This window comes from Sorex fumeus, unplaced genomic scaffold (assembly GCF_029834395.1).
Source record: "Sorex fumeus unplaced genomic scaffold, SorFum_2.1 ptg000049l, whole genome shotgun sequence".
NCBI classification, from domain to species: Eukaryota; Metazoa; Chordata; class Mammalia; order Eulipotyphla; family Soricidae; genus Sorex; species Sorex fumeus.
Window position 1 is genome coordinate 284287 of NW_026606106.1, and position 7682 is coordinate 291968.

Sequence of the window (7682 nt, forward strand, 5' to 3'; positions counted from 1 at the left end):
CCCAGCTCCCAAAAGCGAACAACACAGAGTCTCCTGCCCCTGTGCCTGGCTGTCCTCTCCTGGGCCCCTTGGAGGGGGCGGGTTGAGTTTCCCTCCCCATCCCGGGCAGAACCCCGGCAGCCAAAGACCTCCAGAACCAGCCACAGCCATGCTTAAGACCACTCTTCACACATTTGGATGAGCCTCACACATGAAGGAACTGGCAGAGGAACCCAAGCATGCAGGACCAGAGCCTGAGATCTCCAAGCCTGCTCAGATTGGGACTGGGCTTCCTCCACACAGATCCCCCATGTTCCAGTAGGTAGGCGTTACACTCACTAACTGCCCCAGCACCGTGTTATTCCATCAGTGGCCAAGACCCAGAGACTATGAAACCCAGCTTCCGGAAGCATGCGGCTGCATTCTTGGCCGCACGACCTCTTCTATTATCTAGTTCTTACTCTTGGAGAACCTGGCAGGCTATGTTACTGGCGCCTGCTTGAGGAAATGTTACTGGTGAAGGAGATGTTACTGGTACCTGCTTGAAGATATCGATGAAAAACAGGATAACAGTGAAACAGTGATACAGTGATTGTTTTTGAATGAAAATCTTAAATATTAATGATATCCAGTTTGAAGAGAAAGGTGTTTTTATATATAATATTTGCCTGGGATGACCCAAGAAATTCAAGCATTATCATTGAGTTAAATTTCATAAACATTTATGAAATGCTAAAACAAAGATACCTACTTTGGATACAGAGATGAAAGGTTAATAAGATATAGTTCCTGTTTTTAAGTGCTGTGTGGAATAACTGGGATGTCTGAGACAGTGCTTTGAATAAGAAATACAGGGAAATTAAATATTTACCTGAGTCAACATTTTTACCTAATTTTAGTCATAGTCCTCTCTGGAGCCTCTTAGGTGTCTATCCAGGCTGAATTTAAGTAGGTCATGGGGCTTCTATGTGACTAATCATCCTTATTTTACTTATTCAAAAAAAGAAAGCACTAGTCCCTTGGGATCTTATGACACTCTTGGGAGAGACAGGATAAGTTAAATTGGCCTAGAGTTTTCAGAATTGAGATATAAAGCATTTCATATCCATGTAGGTTAAATTTTTTGTTTACTTTTGGAGCACACCTAGCTATGCTCAGGCCTTCCTTCCGATGGTGCTCATGTTCACTTCTGGCAGTGCTCCGGGGACCATATGGCGTGCTCAGGATTGAACCTGGTCAAGTGTGTGCCAGGCAAGCGCCTTACCTGCTGTCCTGTCTCTCTGGCCCTAGGCAGATATATTTGCCAAGTGTTTTGTATGTTGGAAGAAAGGGCAGTGCTAACTCCACAGTGGGGAGTTTAGAATAGGGGTAGGTGCAGAATGTGAGCTCTGATAACAGATTTTAATAAGGTTTGAAGTAAATCTTTAGAGTCTTAACATCTTCGTGCTTAAGTTTCATCATGTATAAAACAATAATAGTTCCACCAGCCATGCCATTCTAGGTCACGCTGAAATGAAGTATGTCAGGATACTTATGTTTGGGACAATGCATGGCATTCACTCATAGTGTGTGGCTTATTATCAGATTTTGCTATGATTAATGATGGTGGCACCACGAGGAACTGCTTTTCTCTGTGTTTGCTTTATCCCTAAAATTCTCTCTTTCATTTTCCCTATTTAGCTACCCTTTTGGTACTCTCTATTCTGTTAAATTAAGTTTTATTTGGAAATATGTTAAAACATTAAGTAACATAAAATAACTCTTCGTAAGAAAAGCACAAAATTAAATTTTCAAAGGTGCTGCCATTTATTTGTTGCTTATAAGGCAGGAACTAATCAATTCTGTTTTATTGGTTTTCATCAAATTATGCATGCATACATGTCACTGTCACTGTCCTCCCAGTGTTCATCGATGTGCTTGAGCGGACCCAGTAACGTCTCCATTGGAGACTTTGTTGTTACTGTGTTTGGCATACCGAATACATCATGGGTAGCTTGCCCGGCTCTCCGAGAGGGGTGGAGGAATCGAACTCGGGTCGGCCATGTTGGCTGTGTGCAAGGCAAATGCCCTACCACTGTGCTATTGCTGAGGCCCTATAGCTCAGGGCTTAGAGCACTGGTCTTGTAAACCAGGGGTCGCGAGTTCAAATCTCACTGGGGCCTAAGGCAGACATATATGTAAAAATAAAGAATATTTTTGAGATACAGCTATAGCACAGTGGTAGGACGTTTGCCTTGCATGCAGCTGACCCGGGTTCGAGTCCTCCGCCCCTCTCAGAGAGCCCGGTCAGATACCAACAGTATCCCGCCCACACGACAGAGCCTGGCAAGCTCCCCGTGGAGTATTCGATATGCCAAACACAGTAACAACAAGTCTCACAATGGAGACGTTACTGGCGCCTGCTCAAGAAAATCGATGAACAATGGGAGGACAGTGTTACAGTGCTACAGTGCTATTGTGTTTGCATCTATGAAGTTTCCGAGCTGTATGCATGAATTCATGTATTTTTTTTTAAATGTGAATGAGAGTCTACTGGGTAAAGTATTCTTGGTGTTTATTTAACTGTATCCTACCATAGTCCTAGAACCCAGGGGACTCATTTGGTAGGTCTGCTACAAATCGCAGGACCCTGGGTTTATACCCACACTCAGCTGTTACCCCTCAGAACAGGGAGCCAGATGGGGATCGGCGGGATGAGTCTCCACACAAGGCCCAGGACACGCTGTGGCCGCACAGCAATCAAGAGGCTTCAGCACTCCAACACTGTTCACTTCACACCACACCCCTCTTTTTGTCTGAAGTGTGAGTGCACATTCTGCTGGGCCCATACATCTGGAGAGAGGCCAGTAGTCTGAGGATGATAGAAAGCAGGGCAGGGAGAGAGAAGGAGAGAAAAGGGAGGGAGAGAGAGAGGGAAGAAGAGGGAGGGAGAGAGGGAGATAGAGTCAGAGAGAGAGGGAGAGAGAGGCAGAGAGAGGGAGGGAGAGAGAAGAAGAGAGAGGGAGAGGGATGGAGAGAGAGGGAGAGAGGGAGAGGGATGGAGAGAGGGGGAGAGAGGGAGGGAGAGGGAGGGAAAGGGAGAAAGAGGGAGAGAGAGGGAGAGAGAGGGAGAGAGAGGGAGAGAGGGAGAGTGAGAAAGAGAGAGAGGGAGAGAGAGTGAAAGAGAGGGAGAGAGAGGAAGAGAGGGAGAGAGTGAGAGAGAGGGAGGGAGAGAGGGGGAGAGATGGAGAGAGAGAGAGATGTAGGGGTAGAGTGTTGCCTACTGACCAAGTAAAAGAATGCTTGATTTTTCATTCCCCCTTTGTCCTGCTCAAAGCGGGGCAACTTCCCAGTACAGGAGGTTTCAGTTTGGGGAAAATGCACCCTCGTAAATGATTTGTAAATGATGTATGAGGAACAGCACAATCTTTGCAGATATGTCAAAGCTATATCAAAGCAGGTCGTTCTGACCAATAGCATTATGTCGAAAGGGTCACCAGGTGGCTGACCAATGGTGCATGGCTCTGCTCATTGTCCCATCCACTTTCCCACGTCCCATCCCCTTTCCTTTCTTTTGGGTGGGCTGTGGAAACATACATAAGTCTGTACCTATGCTCTGAATAAACGCACGCATTCATGCCATCTCCTGAATGACGGAACCCTGTGTGACTCGAGTGCTGATTTCACCCTGACGGTCCTCCCCTGGCTCGGCCCCGCAGCGCCGGATGCGGCAGGAGAGAGTAGAAGGGAGGAGAAGCCGGTACCTGATGCAGGAGCCCTGGAAGGTTCTGGAATCACTGATCCCCGCTGCTGGGCCTGTGGAGCTGATTCTGGTTAAGGGGGCAAAGGTCCCGCAGCCCTGCCCTGCCCCTCCCATTCCTACTGACTGATCTGGGCCTGGTGCCCTCAGACAGCCTGAGTCGGGCATGGCCGCTGGATGGGTCAGCCAGAACCGGTGTCCGCTGAGGCCTGTCCTGGGACTCCCTGTATCCACGCAGGGCCGCGGGGCTGCGTGGGCAGCGCTGCCCGTGGCCTCCTCCTGACAGGTCAAACCGGACTTGGACCCGTGTCTGTATCAGGCTGAGATGTGTCCAGTCAGGGGGATGCTGCCCGGTCACTGCTCTACTGACCGCGTCCCCGTCATCAGGGGGGTCTATCCCGTCCCCAAACCGGGTCTGGGCTGAGTCCACACACGCACAGAGACGCCGGCGGAGCGGACTAGGATGCCTCAGAGACCCTCTCAGACGACCAGAGTCCCCTCAGCCCACTGGGCACCTGCTGAGCCTGGGGGTGTTCCCCTGTGCGGGGACACAGGGCGTGGGCATCCCCTGAGAGCCTGGTCCCCTCAGCCAGGACAGAAGAACTTCACCGAGGGCCATTCTCTTGGGAGACAATTATATAGACCCGTCCAGGTGAGGGTTCGTGTAGGAGGTTTGTGGGGAGGGTCTCTGGGGTAGGTAGGGGGGATGTACTGTTGTAACCTCTTCTCAGGGAACACATTTGTCTGTACTAACTCAGTGTACTTTGGTTGATGCTGATATTCATGAGGAGGAATCAGAGCTGAAGACCTGTCCCAATCTGAGGGAGATCAGGTAGGTGATGCAGGGTCCAGTGCTCACCAAGTGAGGAGTGTCCAAGTTCATGATGGTGCTTAGTTGTGAGCTTGACCTCTGCCCTGTCCATGAATTCTAGGCAGACAGAGCTCCTCCCCTGAGGGAAGTCCTACCAGGCCACTCCCCTCAGGTGACCAACCTCTGAGGAGCACAGAAACCATGAGTCCTGACCTAGGGTTTATATCAGAGTTTGGATACCTCCGTGCCCAGGGGTTTGAGAGTTAGACTTCCTCGCATTAGTAATCATTCCTATTAATAAATTAATCGCATCACCAGCTCTGTAAGCTTGTAGAGCCCCAAGCAGTACTTGAAATTGTATTTGAATTATTATCATTATCTTGTTTGTAGTTCTTAATTCTCCCAGTAATATCAGGTATTTATGAACAGTTCCTCCTGCCATGCACAAGGTCCTTCCCTGGGATAATTTCTTTTGTTTTCATTGAATCAGGGAAAACCAGGACATGAGGTAACACCCACTCACCCCGCTGTGCCTGCTCCTGGGTTGCAGCCTTTATGGGGACCTGAGCGCCCCCTGCTGCTCAGTCTCCTTCCGTTATTTCAGTGACCAATTGCCTTGGAGCATCTGAATTTATGGTGGCTCCTGAAGGGTTGCCACCAGGTCACTGTCTCCACCTCATTCCTCTATGGGCCCCACAGCGCACCTCTGCTCTGAGCACCTGGAAATCATATCCCTCGCTGCTCCTGGGGCTGAACCTGTTTGTAGTTCTGAGTTGGAGCGACCCCTCCTGGGGACTCTCTGGAACCTGTAGGGCTGCATACTCTCCCCACACTGCCTTCATCTGCCTCCAGTGTGCCCTATCGGGGGAACAGGGTCCCACTGTCCATCAACTGTCCGTCAGAGAGCCTAACTCGTCCAAGCCCTGAAACACACTCACCATGACCAGGGAAAATAATCCGGATGCGAATATGATGCACTGCCAGGACCAAGTCCAAGTCAGGCCCGGGCACAGTCTGTCTAAGGCTTGTGCAAGTCAGGCTCCCGGGAAACCGTTTCTTCCCAGTCCTCACTCATGGCCCAGACAAGGACTGTCCCAGAGGAAACTGTGCATCTAACACAGAATTTGCATAGCCACAAGAAAGACATCAGAAATCCATGAATAATGGGTAAAAAGTAAAACCAAATAATTGATCTATGAAAGAATTTCATGTGTTTTTTGATGTTTCTACTGGAACAGTACAATTTTCTCAGTCATCTCCCATATGATTTTGAACCTGTAAAAATCCTGAATGTAGGTATCAAGCAGATATATTAGCTGATTACACACAAAACTATCATAATCTCTGATAATTAAGTTTCTTTGATGTATTATGTATTGGAGGGGAGCGGATTGAGCTTTCCTTCCCACCCCGACCAGGGCTCCGGCAGCGAAAGACCTCCAGGACCAGCCACCACCATGCTGAGACCACTCTCCGCACACATGAAGGTACTGACTGACGGACAAAGTCACGCGGGTTCCGGGGCCGAGATCTCCAAGCCTACTCCAATTTGGGCCGAGCATCCTCCACCCAGATCCTCCAAATTCCAGTAGGCGGGGGTCACATCCACCAACTGGCCCCCTGGCGCCATGTAATCCCATCAATGGCCAAGACTCAGAGACTATAAAAACCAGCTCCTGGAACCCGGGACATCCCGGAACTCCCGGACATCTTATTATGACACCTTATTATCTCATTCCTACTTTGGACAAACTGGCAGGCTACCGAATGTAGCCTGCCCACACGGCAGAGTCTGGAAAACTCCCCGTGGCTTACCCAATATGCCAAATACCAGTAACAATGATGGGTCTCATTCTCCTAAAGAGCCTTGAATATAATCTCAGGGCTAGGATGAAGGAGACGTTACTGGGGCCTGCTCGAGGCAATAGACAAATAACAGGATGATTTGTGATTGTGATTATGTAGATGAGAATTGTACTTTGATCCATGAATTTGATTACCATTATCAACATTGTCATTTTGGTAATTAAGGTGGGATAGTACATTGTTAGCAACATGAAACCTGTATACTAAGGCAATAATAATCCTTAGATATTTTCCCAATTTTGCAAAGAACTCTCCTAGTTGATGGCATCAGTATGAGAAAGATTCCCTTCATAGTATTCAGCCCTTGGCATTCCTCTCTGCGAACAGCTGGGGGTCCTGTCTCTCTCTTGGCCTTACTGAGGTGGGTTTCCACTATGTCATTATGAAAATTCCCACCCAGCATTGTGTTATTAACATAGTGTCTTCCAGGGAAATGTATTTCATGATTAGGAATAAGTAAGAACTTTAAGATGACTAGGACAGTGGTTGTTGCCTTGAGAACTTGGGAAATTCCAAGTGACATCTCAGATTGGCTCCACATACAGAGAAAGAAATGAGGGTAGACTGAGATACTGCACCATAGTAAACAGCAGCTTAATATCCAGGGACCCACATAGGTGTCTGTTTGGGGGCACAGACAGGAAAAGTGCATCAGAAACCACCACAGAAGCTTCATTTCTGGACTTGACACCCTGTGAAAGTTCCTCTGCTTGTCATAGATTTGTGTTGGCACACATGTTCTCGAAGCTGACCCTCAGGTAGGGCCTTTGTTTTCTTGATCTTCCTTGGCCTCTGTTGGACCAGTTTTGTGCCCGTATTTGGAATAAAATTCCGACAAGGTTGTCTAAGCATCAGTAGAGCTGTGGGTGGGCAATGTTCCCCTTGGGGAGGGAACAAATGGTGTCATTGTGGGTGCTCGAAGCTCAGTGTCTGATTCATAAATTGCTAATTCACCACTACTAATGTAATTTGAGGATATTTTAAAGGGAAATATTGAGATGTTGGGACAACATAATAAGTAAAACTAATAATACATCTTCTGTTTCCCCCAGATGTCCAGGAAGACTGTGGGCAAACACACATGTGGCGGCCCATCCCGTGGCCTCTATCATATCTGCATGGAGTCTCCATGGACTAATGGGAGATGTGCTTATTTCTCCAATTACCGATTCTCTAGTTTTGTTGTTGTTGTTGTTTGTTTTTGCTTTTTGGGTCACACCTCGCTATACACTCCTGCCTCATACACTCAGGAATTACTCCTGGTGGTGATTGGGGGACCGTATGGGA

The 7682-nt window shown here is 48.2% G+C and overlaps 1 non-coding gene across 1 annotated transcript; it reads left to right on the top strand.

Annotated features, from left to right (window-relative positions):
• Window positions 1-2068: 2068 nt before the first annotated feature.
• TRNAT-UGU (transfer RNA threonine (anticodon UGU)) lies at window positions 2069-2141 on the top strand. Its single transcript has one exon. It is a non-coding gene; the product is annotated as a tRNA-Thr (tRNA).
• Window positions 2142-7682: the final 5541 nt, after the last annotated feature.